We start from the raw sequence: 25,177 nt of genomic DNA on the forward strand, positions 1-25,177 counted from the left end.
AAACTTTCCTTTTAACATCCATAAGATTTAAAAACAAAACCTTTAACAGAAGCACATCAGGTTAAAGTCACTACTGAGAGCAGTTATTTGTTTTAAATCACCAAAGGATCGATTTACAGTTTTTAAATTACAGAGAGAGACTCATACACCTTCTGGCTGTGACTGCAGCTATCCCGCTCTGAAAACAAAACTAAAACACACCCTGCAGCAAACAGCTGTAAACGAAAGTAAAAAGCTGACAGACAGCCCAGCTCCACCCACTCTCTGACATCACTGACAAACACCCATTTCTTAAAGGTACATTTCTTAAACACCCATTTTTTAAAGGTACTCTCACATGACAGTGTTGACGCCGTCGTACACTCCATCGCGTTTCTCGACGGCGTCAACATGGCCTCAGGAGTAGCAATTCTGACCGCCACAGGGGGCCAGCACAGCACTGGAGCGACCCACGCTGCTCCAGCTGCCGATCCTGGGTGTCAGATCGGCGCAGGGGGACCGGCGCCAATGTGTGCAAGCGCAGTGGCTCCCTTCTCCACGAAGGCCCCGGCGCAACATGGCGTAGGGCTAGAGGAGCCAGCGCGGAACAAAAGAGGCCCCAGCCCAAGAGGCCGGCCCGCCAATCGGTAGGCCCCAATCGTGGGCCAGGCCACAGTGGAAACCCCCCGGGGTCCGACCCCCCTTCCGCCCCACCAGGCTTCCCCCAGATGCATCCACACCGAAGTCCTGCCGGAAAAGAGCAGGTGTGGATGGCGTCGCCGGGGCGTGGCTGCTTGGACCATCCTGGGCCGAGAATCGCCAGGGGAGGGCCCAGAGAGTGGCCAAAGACCGACGTCGCGCCGACTGCGCCGGTGCCAATGACATTGATTCTCCGCTCTGCGGAGAATTGGCCGACCGGCGTCGGGGCGGCGAGGCGTGATTCGCACTGGTCCCGGCGACTCTCCAGGCCCCGCCCCAGGGTGAGAGAATTCCGCCCGTTAACTCTGTTTTTCTCTCCCAAGGTGCTGCCACGATTGTTGAGTTTTTCCAGCACTTTCTCTTTATACTTTGACCGGCCGAGTTCCTGACGGCGTGGGACACGTGCGGTCTCACCCGTGGGGACTCAGTGTGGCGGCTGCGGACTCAGTCCAGCGCCCCCACAGTCAGAGGAGGGCCGATCCGCAGGCAGGGGGGGGCTTCATTCGGGGCTGGGGGCACTGTGGGGGGGGGGGGGGGGGGTCCGGGGCGTGCGACAGGCCGAAGTGAGGGGGGCACTATTTTTGCTGGCCGGGTCTTCGGCACGACGCGGCTGCTGCAGACCCTCGGCGTGCACCTGCGCAGCCACGGAGCTGGCAATGCTCCGGGCCGTATCGACAGCGCGAGCTGGCAGCTCTACGCTGCCTCCCTGCCCCCCCCCCCCGCCCCGCGGAGCAGGGAATTGGTGGCCCTTTTGCGCCTGTTTTTCGGGAAGGAGAATCCAGCCTTGTGTCTTCCACCGTGCCGACGGGTCTGCCGTTGAGAGTAACAATTCTGAGCAAAGTAATTTTTTCCTTTGCATTTGGAACAAAACTTGCCAAATTAATGCTGCCTTAATTTAGAAAAAAACATTTTATTGAGCCATTTACATTATAAATTTTAACACAATGGACAACTCCCCCCACCCCCCCCCCCCCAAACCAGCCAACATGGCTTTACATAACCAACATCCCAACAAACATTCCCCACCAACCCGCCCCCACCTTGTCCAACTCCACCCGCCTCCCCATTATTAACCCCCGCCCCCCTCACAGTACTAACAGTCTAATCTTTTCCAAAGGAGTCGAACGGCTGCCACCTCCGAGCAAACCCCATTCTCCTAGCCCCTCTAGCCTGAAAAACCCCGCCAGGTCACTCACCCACACCCCCAACTTCGGGGGTCCGAGTCCCTCCAGTCGAGCAAGATCCATCTCCGGCCTGCCAGGGAGGCAAAGGCCAAGACACCGGCCTCTCTCGCCCCCTGCGCACCCGGGTCTTCTGACACACCAAAAATCGCCACTGTGGACTTAGGACCACCTTCGCCTTCAGAACCTCCGCCATAACCTCGGCAAACCCCGGACAGAATCCCCCGCGCTTCGGACAGGCCCAAAACATACAGACATGATTCACGCATACCACCCACACCTGTCCTCAACCCTTCAAAAAACCTACTCATCCGGGCCACAGTCATAAGTGTGCTGTGGATCACCTTAAACTGTATAAGGCTAAGCTTGGCACACAACCAGAAGACCGTAAGACCATAAGACATAGGAGCAGAATTAGGCCACTCGGCCCATCGAGTCTGCTCCGCCATTCAATCATGGCTGATATTTTCTCATCCCCATTCTCCTGCCTTCTCCCCATAATTCCTGATCCCCTTATTAATCAAGAACCTATCTATCTCTGTCTTAAAGACACTCAGTAATTTGGTCTCCACAGCCTTCTGCGGTAAAGAGTTCCACAGATTCACCGCCCTCTGGCTGCAGAAATTCCTCCTCATCTCTGTTTTAAAGGATCGTCCCTTCAGTCTGAGATGGTGTCCTCTGGTTCTAGTTTTTCCCACAAGTGGAAACATCCTCTCCACATCCACTCTATCCAGGCCTCGCAGTATCCTGTAAGTTTCAATAAGATCCTCTCTTATCAGTGACCACAATATGATAGAATTCACCCTGCAGTTTGAGAGGGAGAAGCTGCAATCAGATGTAACAGTATTACAATTAAATAAGGGTAACTGCAAAGACATGTAGTCTGTTCCTCATACGACAAGCTCTTCATTCCAGGGATCATTCTTGTGAACCTCCTCTGGACCCTTTCCAAGGCCAGCACATCCTTCCTTAGATACGGGGCCCAAAACGGCTCACAATACTCCAAATGGGGTCTGACCAGAGCCTTATACAGCCTCAGAAGTACATCCCTGCTCTTGTATTCTAGCCCTCTTGACATGAATGCTAACATTGCATTTGCCTTCTTAACTGTCGACTGAACCTGCACGTTAACCTTAAGAGAATCGTGGACAAGGATTCCCAAGTCCCTTTGTGCTTCTGATTTCCTAAGCATTTCCCCATTTAGAAAATAGTCGATGCCTAAATTCCTCCTTCCAAAGTGCATAACCTCACACTTTTCCACATTGTATTCTATCTGCCACTTCGTTGCCCACTCTCCTAGCTTGTCCAAGACGGTCTGCAGCCCCCCTGCTTCCTCAATACTACCTGTCCCTCTACAGATCTTCGTGTCATCTGCAAACTGAGCAACAGTACCTTCAGTTCCTTCTTCCAGATCATTAATGTATATTGTGAACAGTTGTGGTCCCAGCGCAGCTCCCTGAGGCACACCACTAATTCCGCTACCAACTCTTCCAAGCTCGGAAAGCTGCCCTTAATTTGTGCCTTTGGCCCCATCATTTACACATGAATACTTTGTCCTGATGATTAACCTGTTTGTTGGTGTGCGAGGAGCTGCAGGAACTTTCCTGCCTTTTTTGGAAGTTTCCCGCCTTAATGGATAAACGGCGGGAAACGGAGTGTTTTCCTCCAAGAAGACGCCGCCATTACTGAGAAACATTTCAGAATGCCATGCTGCTAACACGTGAGCCTGACAAATCTGACTGCTTCTTCCAACGACAGCTCCCATTCCCTCAGCTCCCGTTCCCTCAGCTCCCGTTCCCTCAGCAACCGTTCCCTCAGCTCCCGTTCCCTCAGCAACCGTTCCCTCAGCTCCCGTTCCCTCAGCAACCGTTCCCTCAGCTCCCGTTCCCTCAGCAACCGTTCCCTCAGCAACCGTTCCCTCAGCAACCGTTCCCTCAGCTCCCGTTCCCTCAGCAACCGTTCCCTCAGCAACCGTTCCCTCAGCTCCCGTTCCCTCAGCAACCGTTCCCTCAGCAACCGTTCCCTCAGCTCCCGTTCCCTCAGCAACCGTTCCCTCAGCAACCGTTCCCTCAGCTCCCGTTCCCTCAGCAACCGTTCCCTCAGCTCCCATTCCCTCAGCAACCGTTCCCTCAGCTCCCGTTCCCTCAGCAACCGTTCCCTCAGCTCCCGTTCCCTCAGCAACCGTTCCCTCAGCTCCCGTTCCCTCAGCAACCGTTCCCTCAGCTCCCGTTCCCTCAGCAACCGTTCCCTCAGCAACCGTTCCCTCAGCTCCCGTTCCCTCAGCAACCGTTCCCTCAGCTCCCGTTCCCACAGCAACCGTTCCCTCAGCTCCCGTTCCCTCAGCAACCGTTCCCTCAGCTCCCGTTCCCTCAGCAACCGTTCCCTCAGCTCCCGTTCCCTCAGCAACCGTTCCCTCAGCAACCGTTCCCTCAGCTCCCGTTCCCTCAGCAACCGTTCCCTCAGCAACCTTTCCCTCAGCAACCGTTCCCTCAGCAACCGTTCCCTCAGCTCCCGTTCCCTCAGCAACCTTTCCCTCAGCAACCGTTCCCTCAGCAACCGTTCCCTCAGCAACCGTTAACTCAGCAACCGTTCCCTCAGCAACCTTTCCCTCAGCTCCCGTTCCCTCAGCAACCGTTCCCTCAGCAACCGTTCCCTCAGCAACCGTTCCCTCAGCTCCCGTTCCCTCAGCAACCGTTCCCTCAGCAACCGTTAACTCAGCAACCGTTAACTCAGCAACCATTCCCTCAGCAACCTTTCCCTCAGCTCCCGTTCCCTCAGCAACCGTTCCCTCAGCAACCGTTAACTCAGCTCCCGTTCCCTCAGCAACCGTTCCCTCAGCTCCCGTTCCCTCAGCAACCGTTCCCTCAGCAACCGTTCCCTCAGCAACCGTTCCCTCAGCAACCGTTCCCTCAGCTCCCGTTCCCTCAGCAACCGTTCCCTCAGCAACCGTTCCCTCAGCAACCGTTAACTCAGCTCCCGTTCCCTCAGCAACCGTTCCCTCAGCTCCCGTTCCCTCAGCAACCGTTCCCTCAGCAACCGTTAACTCAGCTCCCGTTCCCTCAGCAACCGTTCCCTCAGCAACCGTTAACTCAGCTCCCGTTCCCTCAGCAACCGTTCCCTCAGCTCCCGTTCCCTCAGCAACCGTTCCCTCAGCAACCGTTCCCTCAGCAACCGTTAACTCAGCTCCCGTTCCCTCAGCAACCGTTCCCTCGGCTCCCGTTCCCTCGGCAACCGTTCCCTCGGCAACCGTTCCCTCGGCAACCGTTCCCTCGGCTCCCATTCCCTCGGCAACCGTTCCCCCGGCAACCGTTCCCTCAGCAACCGTTCCCTCAGCTCCCGTTCCCTCAGCAACCGTTCCCACAGCAACCGTTCCCTCAGCAACCTTTCCCTCAGCAACCATTGCCTCAGCAACCTTTCCCTCAGCAACCGTTACCTCAGCAACCGTTGCCTCAGCAACCTTTCCCTCAGCAACCGTTCCGTCAGCAATCGTTGCCTCAGCAACCGTTGCCTCAGCAACCTTTCCCTCAGCAACCGTTCCCTCAGCAATCGTTGCCTCAGCAACCGTTGCCTCAGCAACCTTTCCCTCAGCAACCTTTCCCTCAGCAATCGTTTCCTCAGCAACCGTTCCCACAGCAACCGTTCCCTCAGCAACCGTTCCCTCAGCAACCATTGCCTCAGCAACCTTTCCCTCAGCAACCTTTCCCTCAGCAACCGTTACCTCAGCAACCTTTCCCTCAGCAACCGTTCCCTCAGCAACCGTTCCCTCAGCAACCTTTCCCTCAGCAACCGTTCCCTCAGCAACCGTTCCCTCAGCAACCGTTCCCTCAGCAACCATTGCCTCAGCAACCTTTCCCTCAGCAACCTTTCCCTCAGCAACCGTTACCTCAGCAACCTTTCCCTCAGCAACCTTTCCCTCAGCAATCGTTTCCTCAGCAACCTTTCCCTCAGCAACCGTTCCCTCAGCAATCGCTCCCTCAGCAACCGTTCCCTCAGCAACCGTTCCCACAGCAACCGTTCCCTCAGCTCCCGTTCCCTCAGCAACCGTTAACTCAGCTCCCGTTCCCTCAGCAACCGTTTCCTCAGCAACCTTTCCCTCAGCTCCCGTTCCCTCAGCAACCTTTCCCTCAGCAACCGTTCCCTCAGCAACCGTTCCCTCAGCAACCGTTAACTCAGCTCCCGTTCCCTCAGCAACCGTTTCCTCAGCAACCTTTCCCTCAGCTCCCGTTCCCTCAGCAACCTTTCCCTCAGCAACTGTTCCCTCAGCAACCGTTCCCTCAGCAATCGTTCCCTCAGCTCCCGTTCCCTCAGCAACCGTTCCCTCAGCAACCGTTCCCTCAGCAACCGTTAACTCAGCTCCCGTTCCCTCAGCAACCTTTCCCTCAGCAACCGTTCCCTCAGCAACCGTTCCCTCAGCAACCGTTCCCTCAGCTCCCGTTCCCTCAGCAATCGTTCCCTCAGCAACCTTTCCCTCAGCAACCGTTCCCTCAGCAACCGTTCCCTCAGCAACCGTTCCCTCAGCTCCCGTTCCCTCAGCAACCGTTCCCTCAGCAACCGTTCCCTCAGCAACCTTTCCCTCAGCAACCTTTCCCTCAGCAACCGTTCCCTCAGCAACCGTTCCCTCAGCAACCGTTCCCTCAGCTCCCGTTCCCTCAGCAATCGTTCCCTCAGCAACCTTTCCCTCAGCAACCGTTCCCTCAGCAACCGTTCCCTCAGCAACCGTTCCCTCAGCTCCCGTTCCCTCAGCAACCTTTCCCTCAGCAACCGTTCTCTCAGCAACCGTTCCCTCAGCAACCGTTCCCTCAGCTCCCGTTCCCTCAGCAACCTTTCCCTCAGCAACCGTTAACTCAGCTCCCGTTCCCTCAGCAACCGTTCCCTCAGCTCCTGTTCCCTCAGCAACCTTTCCCTCAGCAACCGTTCTCTCAGCAACCGTTCCCTCAGCAACCGTTCCCTCAGCAACCTTTCCCTCAGCTCCCGTTCCCTCAGCTCCCGTTCCCTCAGCAACCGTTCCCTCAGCTCCCGTTCCCTCAGCAACCTTTCCCTCAGCAACCGTTCTCTCAGCAACCGTTCCCTCAGCAACCGTTCCCTCAGCAACCTTTCCCTCAGCTCCCGTTCCCTCAGCTCCCGTTCCCTCAGCAACCGTTCCCTCAGCAACCGTTCCCTCAGCAACCGTTCCCTCAGCTCCCGTTCCCTCAGCAACCGTTCCCTCAGCAACCGTTCCCTCAGCAAACGTTAACTCAGCTCCCGTTCCCTCAGCAACCTTTCCCTCAGCAACCGTTCCCTCAGCAACCGTTCCCTCAGCAACCGTTAACTCAGCTCCCGTTCCCTCAGCAACCTTTCCCTCAGCAACCGTTCCCTCAGCAACCGTTCCCTCAGCAACCGTTCCCTCAGCTCCCGTTCCCTCAGCAATCGTTCCCTCAGCAACCTTTCCCTCAGCAACCGTTCCCTCAGCAACCGTTCCCTCAGCAACCGTTCCCTCAGCTCCCGTTCCCTCAGCAACCGTTCCCTCAGCAACCGTTCCCTCAGCAACCTTTCCCTCAGCAACCTTTCCCTCAGCAACCGTTCCCTCAGCAACCGTTCCCTCAGCTCCCGTTCCCTCAGCAATCGTTCCCTCAGCAACCTTTCCCTCAGCAACCGTTCCCTCAGCAACCGTTCCCTCAGCAACCGTTCCCTCAGCTCCCGTTCCCTCAGCAACCTTTCCCTCAGCAACCGTTCTCTCAGCAACCGTTCCCTCAGCAACCGTTCCCTCAGCTCCCGTTCCCTCAGCAACCTTTCCCTCAGCAACCGTTAACTCAGCTCCCGTTCCCTCAGCAACCGTTCCCTCAGCTCCTGTTCCCTCAGCAACCTTTCCCTCAGCAACCGTTCTCTCAGCAACCGTTCTCTCAGCAACCGTTCCCTCAGCAACCGTTCCCTCAGCAACCTTTCCCTCAGCTCCCGTTCCCTCAGCTCCCGTTCCCTCAGCAACCGTTCCCTCAGCTCCCGTTCCCTCAGCAACCTTTCCCTCAGCAACCGTTCTCTCAGCAACCGTTCCCTCAGCAACCGTTCCCTCAGCAACCTTTCCCTCAGCTCCCGTTCCCTCAGCTCCCGTTCCCTCAGCAACCGTTCCCTCAGCAACCGTTCCCTCAGCAACCGTTCCCTCAGCTCCCGTTCCCTCAGCAACCGTTCCCTCAGCAACCGTTCCCTCAGCAAACGTTAACTCAGCTCCCGTTCCCTCAGCTCCCGTTCCCTCAGCAACCTTTCCCTCAGCAACCGTTCCCTCAGCAACCGTTCCCTCAGCAACCTTTCCCTCACAACCGTTCCCTCAGCTCCCGTTCCCTCAGCAACCGTTCCCTCAGCTCCCGTTCCCTCAGCAACCGTTCCCTCAGCTCCCGTTCCCTCAGCAACCGTTCCCTCAGCTCCCGTTCCCTCAGCAACCGTTCCCTCAGCTCCCGTTCCCTCAGCAACCGTTCCCTCAGCTCCCGTTCCCTCAGCAACCGTTCCCTCAGCTCCCGTTCCCTCAGCTCCCGTTCCCTCAGCAACCGTTCTCTCAGCAACCGTTCCCTCAGCAACCGTTCCCTCAGCAACCGTTCCCTCAGCTCCCGTTCCCTCAGCAATCGTTCCCTCAGCTTATTCTCATTCACACCAAACACAATCAGGTCCCGAATCAGGGAAGATTCAGAAAAGTTACAAGTTTTAGCTTTTAGCTTTAAATCAGTGATGAAATGATCTATGGACTCTTCTGTCTTCTCTATATGTGATCTAACACATATCGTTCATTAATTTCATTCTTTCTGGGGGTGCAATCTGCATCAAATCTTCAAATTACTTTGTTAAAATCTTTACTGTCTTCATTGTTTGCAAATTTAAACGTATTAAAGACAGTAATCGCTTCAGGCCCTGAGGGTGGCCCCGGGGGCAGGGCACTGGCCATGACGGCCGCTATGGGTGCTGACATGTGGGGCAGGGTGGAGATTTGGCCGCCCTCTGGGTGAGGGAGGGAGGTGGTGTCACGTGTGTGTGGGACGGGGGTTAGTGCCAGGGGCACGGTGCTGCCCACTCACCCTGGCCCCCCTAAGGAGGCCGCGCAGTTTCTTCCAGCACTGCTGGCCGGTCCGGACGGTGTTGCCCACGGTGCTGACCGCCTCTGCCCCCTGTGCCCAGTCACGGTGCTGGCTGACAGCCTCCTTCCCGGGGTACAGGGGGCCCAGCCCTCCTCCACCGCGTCCGGCGAGGTCTCCAGCTCAGCTTCCATAAATCCCCATGCTGCTCTCCTCACTACCATCTTGTTGGCTGGGATGGTGTGTGTGGGGAGTGTAATGTGTGTGTGTGGCTGGGATGAGTGTGTGTGGGGAGTGTAATGTGTGTGTGCGGCTGGGATGAGTGTGTGTGGGGAGTGTAATGTGTGTGTGCGGCTGGGATGAGTGTGTGTGGGGAGTGTAATGTGTGTGTGCGGCTGGGATGAGTGTGTGTGGGGAGTGTAATGTGTGTGTGCGGCTGGGATGAGTGTGTGTGGGGAGTGTAATGTGTGTGTGTGGCTGGGATGAGTGTGTGTGGGGAGTGTAATGTGTGTGTGTGTGGCTGGGATGAGTGTGTGTAGGGAGTGTAATGTGTGTGTGCGGCTGGGATGAGTGTGTGTGGGGAGTGTAATGTGCGCGTGCGGCTGGGATGAGTGTGTGTGGGGAGTGTAATGTGTGTGTGCGGCTGGGATGAGTGTGTGTGGGGAGTGTAATGTGTGTGTGCGGCTGGGATGAGTGTGTGTGGGGAGTGTAATGTGTGTTTGGCTGGGGTGAGTGTGTGTGGGGAGTGTAATGTGTGTGTGCGGCTGGGGTGAGTGTGTGTGCGGAGTGTAATGTGTGTGTGGCTGCGATGAGTGTGTGTGGGGAGTGTAATGTGTGTGTGCGGCTGGGATGAGTGTGTGCGGGGAGTGTAATGTGTGTGTGCGGCTGGGATGAGTGTGTGGGGAGTGTAATGTGTGTGTGCGGCTGGGATGAGTGTGTGTGGGGAGTGTAATGTGTGTGTGCGGCTGGGATGAGTGTGTGCGGGGAGTGTAATGGGTGTGGGGCTGGGATCAGTGTGTGTGGGAAGTGTAATGTGTGTGTGCGGCTGGGATGAGTGTGTGTGGGGAGTGTAATGTGTGTGTGCGGCTGGGATGAGTGTGTGTGGGGAGTGTAATGTGTGTGTGCGGCTGGGGTGTGTGTATGGGGAGTGTAATGTGTGTGCGCGGCTGGGATGAGTGTGTGTGGGGAGTGTAATGTCTGTGTGCGGCTGGGATGTGTGTGTGTGGGAAGTGTAATGTGTGTGTGCGGCTGGGATGAGTGTGTGTGGGGAGTGTAATGTGTGTGTGCGGCTGGGATGAGTGTGTGTGGGGAGTGTAATGTGTGTGCGCGGCTGGGATGAGTGTGTGTGGGGAGTGTAATGTGTGTGTGCGGCTGGGATGAGTGTGTGTGGGGAGTGTAATGTGTGTGTGCGGCTGGGATGAGTGTGTGTGGGGAGTGTAATGTCTGTGTGCGGCTGGGATGTGTGTGTGCGGGAAGTGTAATGTGTGTGTGCGGCTGGGATGAGTGTGTGTGGGGAGTGTAATGTGTGTGTGCGGCTGGGATGAGTGTGTGTGGGGAGTGTAATGTGTGTGTGCGGCTGGGATGAGTGTGTGTGGGGCGTGTAATGTGTGTGTGCGGCTGGGATGAGTGTGTGTGGGGAGTGTAATGTGTGTGTGCGGCTGGGATGAGTGTGTGTGGGGAGTGTAATGTGTGTGTGTGGCTGGGATGAGTGTGTGTGGGGAGTGTAATGTGTGTGTGCGGCTGGGATGAGTGTGTGGGGAGTGTAATGTGTGTGTGTGGCTGGGATGAGTGTGTGTGGGGAGTGTAATGTGTGTGTGCGGCTGGGATGAGTGTGTGGGGAGTGTAATGTGTGTGCGCGGCTGGGATGAGTGTGTGTGGGGAGTGTAATGTGTGTGTGCGGCTGGGATGAGTGTGTGTGGGGAGTGTAATGTGTGTGTGTGGCTGGGATGAGTGTGTGTGGGGAGTGTAATGTGTGTGTGTGGCTGGGATGAGTGTGTGTGGGGAGTGTAATGTGTGTGTGTGGCTGGGATGAGTGTGTGTGGGAAGTGTACTGTGTGTGTGCGGCTGGGATGAGTGTGTGTGGGAAGTGTAATGTGTGTGTGCGGCTGGGGTGAGTGTGCGTGGGGAGTGTAATGTGTGTGGGGCTGGGGTGAGTGTGTGTGGGGAGTGTAATGTGTTTGTGCGGCTGGGATGAGTGTGTGTGGGGAGTGTAATGTGTGTGTGCGGCTGGGATGAGTGTGTGTGGGGAGTGTAATGTGTGTGTGCGGCTGGGATGATTGTGTGGGGAGTGTAATGTGTGTGTGCGGCTGGGATGAGTGTGTGTGGGAAGTGTAATGTGTGTGTGCGGCTGGGATGAGTGTGTGTGGGGAGTGTAATGTGTGTGTGCGGCTGGGATGAGTGTGTGTGGGGAGTGTAATGTGTGTGCGCGGCTGGGATGAGTGTGTGTGGGGAGTGTAATGTGTGTGTGCGGCTGGGATGATTGTGTGGGGAGTGTAATGTGTGCGTGTGGCTGGGGTGAGTGTGTGTGGGGAGTGTAATGTGTGTGTGCGGCTGGGATGAGTGTGTGTGGGGAGTGTAATGTGTGTGTGGCTGGGGTGAGTGTGTGTTGGGAGTGTAATGTGTGTGTGCGGCTGGGATGAGTGTGTGTGGGGAGTGTAATGTGTGTGTGCGGCTGGGATGAGTGTGTGTGGGGAGTGTAATGTGTGTGTGTGGCTGGGATGAGTGTGTGTGGGAAGTGTACTGTGTGTGTGCGGCTGGGATGAGTGTATGTGGGGAGTGTAATGTGTGTGGGGCTGGGGTGAGTGTGTGTGGGGAGTGTAATGTGTTTGTGCGGCTGGGATGAGTGTGTGTGGGGAGTGTAGTGTGTGTGTGCGGCTGGGATGAGTGTGTGTGGGGAGTGTAATGTGTGTGTGCGGCTGGGATGATTGTGTGGGGAGTGTAATGTGTGCGTGTGGCTGGGATGAGTGTGTGTGGAGAGTGTAATGTGTGTGTGTGAGGCTGGGATGAGTGTGTGTGGGGAGTGTAATGTGTGTGTGCGGCTGGGATGAGTGTGTGTGGAGAGTGTAATGTGTGTGTGCGGCTGGGATGAGTGTGTGTGGGGAGTTTAATGTGTGTGTGTGGCTGGGGTGAGTGTGTGTGGGGAGTGTAATGTGTGTGTGCGGCTGGGATGAGTGTGTGTGGGGAGTGTAATGTGTGTGTGCGGCTGGGGTGAGTGTGTGTGGGGAGTGTAATGTGTGTGCGCGGCTGGGATGAGTGTGTGTGGGGAGTGTAATGTGTGTGTGCGGCTGGGGTGAGTGTGTGTGGGGAGTGTAATGTGTGTGTGCGGCTGGGATGAGTGTGTGTGGGGAGTGTAATGTGTGTGTGCGGCTGGGATGAGTGTGTGTGGGGAGTGTAATGTGTGTGTGCGGCTGGGGTGAGTGTGTGTGGGGAGTGTAATGTGTGTGCGCGGCTGGGATGAGTGTGTGTGGGGAGTGTAATGTGTGTGTGTGGCTGGGATGATTGTGTGGGGAGTGTAATGTGTGCGTGTGGCTGGGATGAGTGTGTGTGGGGAGTGTAATGTGTGTGTGAGGCTGGGATGAGTGTGTGTGGGGAGTGTAATGTGTGTGTGCGGCTGGGATGAGTGTGTGTGGGGAGTGTAATGTGTGTGTGCGGCTGGGATGAGTGTGTGTGGGGAGTGTAATGTGTGTGCGCGGCTGGGATGAGTGTGTGTGGGGAGTGTAATGTGTGTGTGCGGCTGGGATGATTGTGTGGGGAGTGTAATGTGTGCGTGTGGCTGGGATGAGTGTGTGTGGGGAGTGTAATGTGTGTGTGAGGCTGGGATGAGTGTGTGTGGGGAGTGTAATGTGTGTGTGCGGCTGGGATGAGTGTGTGTGGGGAGTGTAATGTGTGTGTGCGGCTGGGATGAGTGTGTGTGGGGAGTGCAATGTGTGTGTGCGGCTGGGGTGAGTGTGTGTGGGGAGTGTAATGTGTGTGTGTGGCTGGGATGAGTGTGTGTGGGGAGTGTAATGTGTGTGTGCGGCTGGGATGAGTGTGTGTGGGGAGTGCAATGTGTGTGTGCGGCTGTGGTGAGTGTGTGTGGGGAGTGTAATGTGTGTGTGCGGCTGGGATGAGTGTGTAGGCACAAGTCACCACATTCCAGCGCCTGTTCGGGGAGGCTGGTACGGGAATTGAACCCGCGCTGCTGGCATTGTTCTGCATTACAAGTCAGCTGTTTAGCCCAGTGTGCTAAACCAGTAGATAGCCCAACTCGGGAAGGGGCAGTACTGGATCTGGTATTACGGAATGAGCCTGGACAGGTGGTTGAGGTTTCAGTAGGGAACATTTTGGGAGTAGTGACCACAAATCCTCAATTTTTTAGGGTACTCCTGGATAGGGATGAGGGTAACCCTCGCGTTAAGGGGCTAGACTGGGGAAAGGCAAATTACGATAACATTAGACAGGAATTGAAGAATTTGGATTGGGTGCGGCTGTTGGAGGGTAAATCAACATTGAACATGTGGGAGTTTTTCAAGCGACAGTTGATTAGGTTTCAGGAAAGTCACGTTCCTGAGAGAACGAAAGATAATTATGGGAAGTTTAGGGAGCCTTGGATAACGAGAGATATTGTGAACCTCGTGTGGTGGTATGTATTAGGGGTAATATGGTACCTGTGAAGCCGAGAGGCTATTGGCTGACAGGTCCCGGGTCCTGGTTGGATCTGCCGACTTCTGGCTCCGCCCTGAAGGCGGAGTATAAGAGCTCCAGTTCTCCCCGCAACCTCATTCTGTAACTGAGCTGCTGGGGAACAAGTCTCGCTTAATAAAGCCTCGATAGACTTCATCGCTTCTCGTCTTGTGTAAGTCATTGTGCGCGACAATTTATTAAGCGAGACTATACATCCATAGCGACAGGGGGTCCTCCTTCATGAGTGACGAGCTGCGTCAGTTCCTGCTCAGCAAGGGCATTGCCTCGAGCAGGACGACCAGCTACAACCCCCGGGGGAACGGACAGGTAGAGAGGGAGAATGGTACGGTCTGGAAGACCGTCCTACTGGCCCTACGGTCCAGAGATCTCCCAGTTTCCCAGTGGCAGGAGGTCCTCCCGGACGCTCTCCAGTCCATCTGCTGGTACGCTGCTGTGTACCACCACTAACCAAACGCCTCACGAGTGCCTCCTGGTCTTCCCTAGGAAGTCCTCCTCCGGAACTTCGCTGCCGACCTGGCTGGCAGCCCCAGGACCCATCTTGCTCCGGAAACATGTGTGGGCGCACAAATCGGACCCGTTGGTCGAGAGGGTTCACCTTCTCCACGCGAACTCGCAGTACGCCTACTTGTGCGGCGTACCCTGACGGTCGACAGGACACGGTCTCCCTGCGGGGCCTGGCGCCCGCCGGCAACACGCACGCACCCCCAACACCAATCACCCCCTCCCTGCCACCGGCACACCCCATGACCGTCCCCTTCCCGGGGGGATCGGTCCTCCTCCCGTGCCCGCCCAGGAGTAAAACAGGAACAAACAGCGCAACGCTCCCGGAGACGACAGCGCCCGAGCCAGCATCTGCACCACCACCGGGGCTGAGGCGATCGACGAGGAAGACCAGACCGCCCGCTCGACTCGTGGAATCCGCGTGACACCGAGGAAGCAATAATTTTGTTGTAAAATAATTTTTTTTTTCCTTATTGTAAATAGTTCTGACAAACTTGTACATAGCTAAATGTTGGGCTGAATATGTATAGCCACAGTTCGAAAATTGTTCCAGGGCCAGCCTTGTAAACCCCTACCACCATGTGAACCACCACCCCGCCGGGTTCCTTTTTAACAAGGGGTGAATGTGGTGGTATGTATTAGGGGTAGTATGGTACCTGTGAAGCCGAGAGGCTATTGGCTGACAGGTCCCGGGTCCTGGTTGGATCTGCCGACTTCTGGCTCCGCCCTGAAGGCGGAGCATAAGAGCTCGAGTTCTCCCCGCAGCCTCATTCTGTAACTGAGCTGCTGGGGAACAAGTCTCGCTTAATAAAGCCTCGATAGACTTCATCGCTTCTCGTCTTGTGTAAGTCATTGTGCGCTACACCTCGTCAAAAAGAAAAAGGAGGTTTTTGTGCGGTCTAGAAGGGTGGGGACAGTCAAAACCCTGGAGGAGTATAAAGAAAGTAGGAAGGTACTGAAGTGGGGAAATAGGAGGGCGAGGAGGGGTCATGGAAAGTCCTTGGCAAGTAGAATTCAGGTGAATCCCAAAGCTTTTTATTCATATGTGAAAAGCAAGAGGGTGGCCAGGGATAGGATTGGACCAGTTAAGGATAGTGGGGGAATCTATGTGTTGAACCGAGGAAATGGGTGAGGTACTAAATGAGTACATTGCATCAGTGTTCACCAAAGAAACGGACTTTGTGGAAGGTGATTCTTGGGTAGGGTGTGTGGACAGTCTGGATCATGTTAACATTGAAAAGGAGGCGGTATTGGGTATTTTAAAAGATATTAAGGTAGATAAGTCTCCTGGGCCAGATGGGATTTACCCCAGAATACTGAGGGAAGCAAGGGAGGAAATTGCTGGGACCTTGACTGACATCTTTGTTTCCTCATTGGCTACAGGTGAGATCCCAGAGGACTGGAGAAAAGCTAATGTGGTCCCGCTGTTTAAGAAAGGTAGCAGGGAGGGCAGCACGGTGGCACAGTGGTTAGCATTGTTGCCTACGGCGCTGAGGATCCGAGTTCGAATCCCGGCCCTGGGTCACTGCCCGTGTAGAGTTTGCACATTCTCCCCATGTCTGCGTGGGTTTCGCCCCCAGAACCCAAAAGTTGTGCAGGGTAGGTGGATTGGCCACGCTAAATTGCCCCTTAATTGGAAAAAATAATTGGGTACTCTAAATTTATAAAAAGAAAGAAAAAAAGAAGAAAGGTGGCAGAGATAATCCAGGAAACTATAGGCTGGTCGCCACATGTCGATAGTAGGTAAATTATTGGAAAGAATTCTCATGGACAGGAGTTATTCCCATTTGGAAACAAGTGGACTCAAAAGCGATAGACAGCATGGTTTTGTGAAGGGGAGTTCATGCCTCACTAACTTGATTGAGTTTTTTGAGGAGGTGACAAAGATGGTTGATGAGGGGAGGGTGGTGGATGTTGATTACATGGACTTCAGTAAAGCCTTTGACAAGGTGCCTCATGGCAGATTGGTACAAAAGGTGAAGTCACACGGGATCAGAGGTGAGGTGGCAAGATGGATACAGAACTGGCTCGGTCACAGAGGCAGAGAGTAGCAATGGAAGGGTGTTTTTCTGAATGGAAGGTTGTGAATAGTGGTGTTCCACAGGGATCTGTGCTGGGGCCGCTGTTGTTTGTATTGTACATAAATTATTTGGAGGAAAATGTAGCCGGTCTGATTAGTAAGTTCGCGGATGGCACCAAGGTTGGTGGAGTGGCAGATAGTGTTGAGGATTGTCAGAAGATACAGCAGGACATAGATCGGTTGGAGACTTGGACAGAGAAATGGCAAATGGAGTTTAATGCAGACAAATGTGAGGTAATGCATTTTGGTAGGTCTAACATAGAGGGGAAATATACCGTAAATGGCAAAACTCTTAGGAATATAAAAAGTCAGAGAGATCTGGGCGTGCAGGTCCACAGATCTTTGAAGTTGGCAACACAAGTAGACAAGGTAGTCAAGAAAGCATATGGAATGTTTGCCTTCATTGGACGGGGCATCGAGTATAAAAACTGGCAACTCATGCCATAATCGTATAGAACCTTGGTAAGGCCACACTTGGAATATTGCGCACAATTCTGGTCACCACACTACCAGAAGGATGTGGAGTCTTTGGAGAGGGTGCAGAGGAGGTTTACCAGGATGTTGCCTGGTATGGAGGGTGTTAGCTATGCGAAGAGGCTGAATAGACTCGGACTGTTTTCATTAGAAAGATGGAGGTTGAGGGGTGACCTAATAGAGGTCTACAAGATTATGAGGGGCATGGATAGAGTGGATGGGCAGGCACTCTTTCCCAGGGTGGAGGGGTCAGTCACCAGGGGGCACAGGTTTAAGGTCCGTGGGGCAAAGTTTAGAGGAGATGTGCCAGGCAGGTTTTTTACACAGAGGGTGGTGAGTGTCTGGAACGCGTTGCCAGGGGAGGTTGTGGAAGCAGATACATTAACGGCGTTCAAAAGGCATCTTGACAAACACATGGATAGGATGGGTATAGAGGGATACGGCACAAGGAAGTGCTGAGGGTTTTCGCATAGGTTGGTATTATGACCAGTACAGGCTTGGAGGGCCGAAGGGTCTGTTACTGTGATGTATTTATTGTTGTTGTTCTTTCTAAGAGCCCATGGGAGCCAAGGAACTTTGGCAAATTGGATCCAGAATTGTCTGAGTGGCAGGTAGCAGAGGGTGATGGGCGAGGGGTGTTTTTCTGACAGGAAGCCTGTGTCCAGTGGGGTTCCGCAGGGATCAGTGTTGGGCCCTTGCTGTTTGTGGTTTATATAAATGATTTAGATATGAATGTAGGAGGGTTGATCAGTAAGTTTGCGGTTGATACAGAAATTGGTGAGGTGGTAAATAGTGAGGAGGCTAGCCTTCGATTACAGGAGGATATAGACGGGCTGGTCAGATGGGCGATCAGTGACAAATGGAATTCAATCTGGATAAGTGTGAGGTGATGCATTGGGGCAGGACAAACAAGGTGAGGGAGTACATGGGCAGAGGTCTAATGGAAAGGTTTCTGGGTGGGAGTGACCGGCTGTTCACTCCGACGGGAGATTCCAGACCCACACTGGGACATGGGTTTCCTGGTGATGAGGGGTGCAGTCACCGGTAAATCCCATTGACAGGGGGTATCCGGTCGTTCCCACTGCGGGCCACCTCCACACGGCGGGGTAGTCGGTACATCTCACCCTCTGAGAGTCACTTGTGGCGGGATTTGCTGGGAGATTCCCGGCAGCTCTGTCGGCGAGTTCCCCACCGCGATCTAACCACACTCAGAGTCGATTCAACTAATTGGGAACCAAGTCTCCCAGTGAGCACATTTAGCCTCCTGTTTCCCGGTGATCGCAGTGCCCCCAAACACCGACGCCGGGCACCCCCGGCCTGATTGCGCATGTGCAGAAAATGCCACCTGGGCATCTTGACACTGCTTGGCTGGCACGCAGGTATCACTGCCAAGGTGCCGGGCTGGCGGTTTTTGCGCTCACACGATCAGGCCGGGCCAGAGTATTAATATCACAGACTATCGGAGTATCAGTATGACTGGGTACTGGAGGCCTCCTGGAAGACATTATTGGCCAATTCACAGACAGTTTGGTATTTTTGTCGTTCTGATGTGAGTTAATCTGAGCTCTGGCAAAACAAACAATGACCTTCGATAGAACAAAAGAGACAAATGACATTGCAGTTGGATAAAAAAGTTATAAATAACCGAGTAACAGAGGCACACAATCCACCAGCTCTGACCTCATCGCTGGATCTGTCCTCATTGTCTGCCTGTCTCGATGGCCCTGAATAAAACCTGTTGTTTCAGTGACAATTCCAAGCTCTACATCTAATTAGAGAGGGAAATCGTTTCTTATCAAGCATTTTTACAATTCACTTTCTCCTGCAAAATGGTGTAAAATAGGTGTAGGGAACAGAGCCTATCTGTAGCGACAAGGTCAATGGGCCCTAACCAAATGTACAAAGCAACATAATAAACATCTCTCCTACACAGCACCACTTCAGACAGAACTCAACAAACCTATCAACCAGGGAAAGTGTCAAAGAACAAAGGATAGTACAGCACAGGAACAGGCCCTTCGGCCCTCCAAGCCTGTGCCGATCATGAAGCCCTCACTAAAAATAAACCTCCTGCCCTGACTCGGTCCGTATCCCTCTATTTCCTCCCTATTCATGGACCCATCCAAATGCCTCTTAAATGTTGCTAATGTGCTGCGTCCACCACATCCTCTGGCAGCGCGTTCCAGGCACCCACCACTCTCTGTGTGAAAAACATACGCCGCACATCTCCTTTAAACTTTCCCCCTCTCACCTGGAACATGTGCACCCTTGAAATTGACAATTCCACCCTTGGAAAAAGCCTCTGACTATCCACCCTGTCTGTGCCTCTCATGATTTTGTAGACCTCTATCAGATCTCTCCTCAGCCTCCATTTTTCCAGTGAAAACAATCCTAATTTATTCAACCTCTCCTCATAGCCAACACCCTCGAGACCAGGCAACATCCTGGTGAACCCTCTTTTCATTCTCTCCAAAGCTTCCACGTCCTTCTGATAATGTGGTGACCAGAACTGCACGCAATAATCCAAATGCGGCCTAAACAAATGGAACATGAGAAAGAATTAAAGCAGCTTGAATACGAAAGAGAGGAAAAAGAAAGAGAGAGCGGAAAAAGAAAAGGAGCGAGAAGAAAGGAGAAAAGAAAAGAATAGCTCTAGCAGAACATAAAGAAAGAGAAAGGGAGATACAGATCAGGGAAAAAGATAAGGAGAGAGAGTTTGAACTTCAGAAAATGGCCATGAAACATGATAGTCAGTTAGAATTTGCAGACGTAAAGGGAAACGTACAGTTGGATGATGATGAGGAGGATAGTGAGAAAGAGCGTCAAGGTCAAAGGCTTGTTGGGGTCTATTTAAATATGACCAAGCATTGCCAAGGTTTGACGAGAAGGAGGTGGAAGCCCTTTTCATTTCATTTGAGAATGTGGCGAAACAAATAAAATGGCCACAGGACATGTGGGTATTACTGATTCAAACAAAGCTGATAGGTAGGGCTAGTGAAGTGTTTGCATCACTACCGGAGGAGGTACAAACATACATGGAGTTTGAAAGGCTCAAACAGAGTAATTTTGATAGGTGGATAAGGGCTTTGAAAATAGACCAAACGTATGAAGCTCTCAGAGAAATGATGCTTTTGGAGGAGTTTTAAAAATCAATTCCTGATATAGTGAGAGCTCATGTAGAAGAGCAGAGGGTTAAAACTGTGAGGTTAGCAGCAGAAATGGCAGATGATTATGAATTAGTTCATAAATCAAAGCTTGGTTTCTGACATCAGTTTCAGCCGGTGAGGGATAGAAACTGGGGACATGAGAAATACTCAAGTGGTAAAGGTAAAGGTGATCTGATGGGAGACAATAAAGAGAGGGTACCTCAGATTAAAGAAGAAATCCAGGAGGGTGGAAGAGACATGGAAAGTTTCAAATGTTTTCACTGTAATAAACTAGGCCATGAAAAGTCAGTGTTGGTGGTTGAAGTAAAGCACTGGGAAGGCTGATGTGGTAAAACAGGATAAGACAGTGGGGTTTGTTAAAGTGGTCAAGGAAAGCCCCCAAGTGAAGCGAAGGAGCGGCAAAAGATTGTACAGCCTGATCAAGAGATGATTGATAAGAAGGTGCCAGATCTCTTTAAAGAATTTACTTGTGTGAGTAAAGTTTACTCATGAGTATCAGGAGGAGCAGGTAAAGAAGTCACAATTTTAAGAGATACGGGAGCTAGTCAATCTTTAATGGTAAGAGATGAGAAGTTATGCAGTTTGGGAAGAATGTTGCCAGAAAAGGTGGTAATATGTGGAATTCAGGGTGAGAGGAGTAGTGTTCCATTATATAAGGTAAGGTTGGAAAGTCCAGTGAAGAATGGTGAAGTGGTAGTAGGAGTAATAGAGAAACTATCTTGTCCAGGAATATAGTTTATCTTCGGTAATGATATAGCTGGATCGCAGGTGGGAGTGATGCCTACTGTGGTTGATAAGCCAGTGGAAAATCAGACAACTGAAGTGTTGAATGACGAATATCCTGGGATTTTTCCGGATTGTGTAGTAACACGGTTGCAAAGTCACAGGTTAAGACAAGAGGAGAAATCAAAGAGTGAAGATGAAGTTGAAGTGCAATTATCAGAAACGATTTTTGATCAGATGGTTGAAAACGACCAAGAACAGGTGGAGGATGAGGCGGATATTTTTAGTTCAGGAAAATTGGCGGAGTTACAACAGAAAGATGTAGAAATAATACAGATGTATCAGAAACCATACATGGAAGAGGAATCTGAGTGTATACCAGAGCGTTATTACCGTAAAAGTGATTCTTGATGAGAAAATGGAGACCTTTACATATGCAGGCGGATGAAAAGTGGGCAGAAGTTCCTCAAGTAGTATTGCCGGTAGGGTATAGAAAGGAGGTGTTGTGAGTTGCACATGAGGTACCAGTGGGAGGTCATTTGGGAATAAGGAAAACTCAAGCTAAAATCCAAAAACATTTTTATTGGCCTGGATTACATAAAGATATAGTTACATTTTGTCAATTATGTCACACAAGTCAAGTGATAGGGAAACCTCAAACAGTGATAAAACCAGTGCCCTTAATACCCATTCCAGCATTTGAGGAACCTTTTACAAGGGTCCTAATTGATTGCATAGGACCGCTTCCTAAAACGAAAAGTGGGAATCAATATCTTTTGACTATAATGGATGTGTCTACTAGGTTTCCAGAGGCCATTCCAGTACGTAATATTACAGCTAAAAGGATTGTGGAAGAGTTACTTAAATTCTTTACTAGATATGGACAACCCACAGAAATTCAATCGGATCAAGGATCAAATTCTACTTCAAAGTTATTCAAAGAAGTTATGGATAGCTTAGGAATAAAACAATTTAAATCAACTGCCTACCATCCAGAATCGCAGGGAGCATTGGAAAGGTGGCATCAGACATTAAAGACAATGTTGAGGGCTTACTGTCAAGATTATCCAGAGGATTGGGATAAAGGAATTCCATTCGTACTGTTTGCAATTAGGGATGCACGTAATGAGTCAACCAAATGTAATCCTTTTGAACTCATTTTTGGTCATGATGTAAGAGGACCACTTAAATTGATGAAGGAAAAATTGGTGAGTGAGAAATCAGAACTTACATTATTGGATTACGTGTCAAATTTTAGGGAACGATTAAATAGAGCAGTGAATTGGCTAGACAGCATTTAAAAGGTGCACAAAATGTGATGAAACGGGTAGCGGACAAGAAATCCAAAGTTCGTAGTTTTGCCTGGAGAGATAAAGTTTTAGTGTTGTTACCAGTGGTAGGTGAGCCTTTAAAAGCTAGGTTTTGTGGACCGTATCAGATTGAAAGGAAATTCAGTGAGGTGAATTATGTGGTAAAAACACCAGATAGAAGGAAGACTCACCGAGTGTGTCATGTGAATATGCTTAAAAGGTACTTTAAAAGGGAAGGAGAGAAAAAGGTTTTAATGACTCTAACGCAAAGTGACAAACCAAATCCAGATGACTGTGAATTTGACATACCTCAAATTAAATTGGAAAATGAGGATGTTCTTAAAAATTGGGATAAATTGTTGAGTTACCTTCCAGCGGAAAAACAAACTGACCTGAAAGAGTTATTGATATCACATGGGCATGTTTGTAGAGATAAATTGGGAAGTACTAAAATGGCTACACATGATGTAGATGTGGGAAATGCTGTTGCAATCAAACAACATCCATATCGACTTAATCCTTTATAATTGCCACAAGTTAACAAAGAGGTTGAGATTATGCTTAAAAATGGCATAATTGAAGTGGCTTGCAGCCAATGGGACTGGTTTAGCACACTGGGCTAAATCGCTGGCTTTGATAGCAGACCAAGGCAGGCCAGCAGCATGGTTCAATTCCGGTACCAGCCTCCCCGAACAGGCACCAGAATGTGGCGACTAGGGGCTTTTCGTAGTAACTTCATTTGAAGCCTGCTAGTGTCAATAAGCGGTTTTCATTTCATTCAATGGAGCTCACCCATAGTGATGGCACCAAAACCAGACGGTACCCAACGGTTGTGTGTGGACTATAGAAAGGTTAATGCAGTTACAAGAATGGACTCTTATCCTATCCCACGTTTGGAGGATTGCATTGAGAAAGTGGGACAATCAGCTTTAATTTCCAAATTGGATTTACTTAAAGGTTATTGGCAGGTACCTTTATCCGAAAGGGCGAAGGAGATTTCAGCTTTTGTGACTCCAGATGGCATACACCAATTCAAAGTTATGCCATTTGGCATGGAAAACGCCCCAGCCACATTTCAACGGTTGACTAATACAGTTGTTTCAGGATTACCCAATTGTGCGGTATAAATCGACAATCTGGTAATTTTCAGCCAGACATGGAAAGAACATTTAAAACATCTGATGGAGTTATTCGATCGACTTCAGGAGGCGGGTTTGGTGATAAACCTAGCCAAAAGTGAATTTGGAAAAACCCAAGTCACTTTGCTTGACCATACAATCGGACAGGGTCGACTGGTCCCACAGGATGTGAAACCAGCAGTTATTGAGGAGTTTTCAATACCCTCAAGATGAAGGGAAATAATGCAATTTCTTGGCATGAGTGGATTTGATTGAACATTTGTGCAAATGTTTTGTAGCGTGATTGCTCCACTGATGGACTTGCTGAAGAAATGTCAAAAATTTCAGTGGACAGCGGACTTTCAACAGGCATTTGACAGCCTGATAGCTGTGATAACCAATGCTTTTGTGTTGGAGAATTACAAGGGACTCTGTGATCAGATTGAACTAAAGTATCTGACTTTATAGAGAAATGCCGAGGCGTAGAGAAATGGACGGATCGTGCAGAGTTGTTCTTGTTCAAAGAGACTGTCATCAGGAAGGATTTCAGTTGGAGGAAGAAGAACAAAAATGGACTATATTATTATACCTGTTTGCGTGTGTTGTTTTTTAAAACGAAAAAGTATATTTACTGTGTACATTTCTTAAAGGATGGTGAAAAGGTGAAAAATGAAACCATCTTGAAGTTGATGATTTATTTATTTTTTCTTGGGGGGAGGTGTCATGTGAGAGTACCTTTAAGAAATGTGTGTTTAAGAAATGTACCTTTAAGAAATGGGTGTTTATCAGTGATGTCAGAGTGTGCGTGGAGCTGAGCTGTGTCAGCTTTTTACTTTCGTTTTAGGCTGTTTGCTGCAGGGTGTGTTATAGTTTTGTTTTCAGTGTTGGAGCTGAAGCCAGACCAAGCAGGTGTACTGCTGTTCTCTCTGCCATCAAAATACTATTTCTTGAACATTTGGTGAATTGAGAATTATAAATGTTCGCAGTAGTGAATGTAAACCTAATGTGCTTCTGTTAAAAGGTGTTTCTTTTGTCTTCTGGATGTTGTTTGGGAAGTTATTAAGGATTACTTAGTGTTGTATTCTTTGGGGGTTGTATTTGAATTAATGGTTGCTAAGATTTCTAGGAGTACAGGTCCACAGGTCATTGAAAGGGGCAACACAGGTGGAGAAGGTAGTCAAGAAGGCATACGGCATGCTTGCCTTCATTGGCCGGGGCATTGGGTATAAGAATTGGCAAGTCATGTTGCAGCTGTATAGACCCTTAGTTAGACCACACTTGGAGTATAGTGTTCAATTCTGGTCGCCACACTACCAGAAGGATGTGGAGGCTTTAGAGAGGGTGCAGAAGAGATTTACCAGGATGTTGCCTGGTATGGAGGGCATTAGCTATGAGGAGCGGTTGAATAAACTCGGTTTGTTCTCACTGGAATGACGGAGGTTGAGGGGCGACGTGATAGAGGTCTACAAAATTATGAGGGGCATAGACAGAGTGGATAGTCAGAGGCTTTTCCCCAGGGTAGAGGGGTCAATTACTAGGGGGCATAGGTTTAAGGTGCGAGGGGCAAGGTTTAGAGTAGATGTAGGAGGCAAGTTTTTTTACACAGAGGGTAGTGGGTGCCTGGAACTCGCTGCCGGGGGAGGTGGTGGAAGCAGGGACGATAGTGACATTTAAGGGGCATCTTGAGAAATACATGAATAGGATGGGAATAGAGGGATACGGACCCAGGAAGTGTAGAAGATTTTAGTTTAGACGGGCAGCATGGTCGGCACGGGCTTGGAGGGCCGAAGGGCCTGTTCCTGTGCTGCACATTTCTTTGTTCTTTGTTCTTTGTTTAAGATGTTCTCTGTATGTTTTAAAAAGGTTAACTTGAGTTAGAACAAAGAACAGAGAAAAGTACAGCACAGGAACAGGCCCTTCGGCCCTCCAAGCCCGTGCCGACCATGCTGCCCGACTAAACTACAATCTTCTACACTTCCTGGGTCCGTATCCCTCTATTCCCATCCTATTCATGTATTTGTCAAGATGCCCCTTAAATTTCACTATAGTCCCTGCTTCCACCACCTCCTCCGGTAGCGAGTTCCAGGCACCCACTACCCTCTGTGTAAAAAACTTGCCTCGTATATCTCCTCTAAACCTTGCCCCTCGCACCTTAAACCTATGCCCCCTAGTAATTGACCCCTCTACCCCGGGGAAAAGTCTCTGACTATCCACTTTGTCTATGCCCC

This window comes from Scyliorhinus torazame, chromosome 8 (genome assembly GCF_047496885.1).
Source record: "Scyliorhinus torazame isolate Kashiwa2021f chromosome 8, sScyTor2.1, whole genome shotgun sequence".
NCBI lineage: Eukaryota > Metazoa > Chordata > Chondrichthyes > Carcharhiniformes > Scyliorhinidae > Scyliorhinus > Scyliorhinus torazame.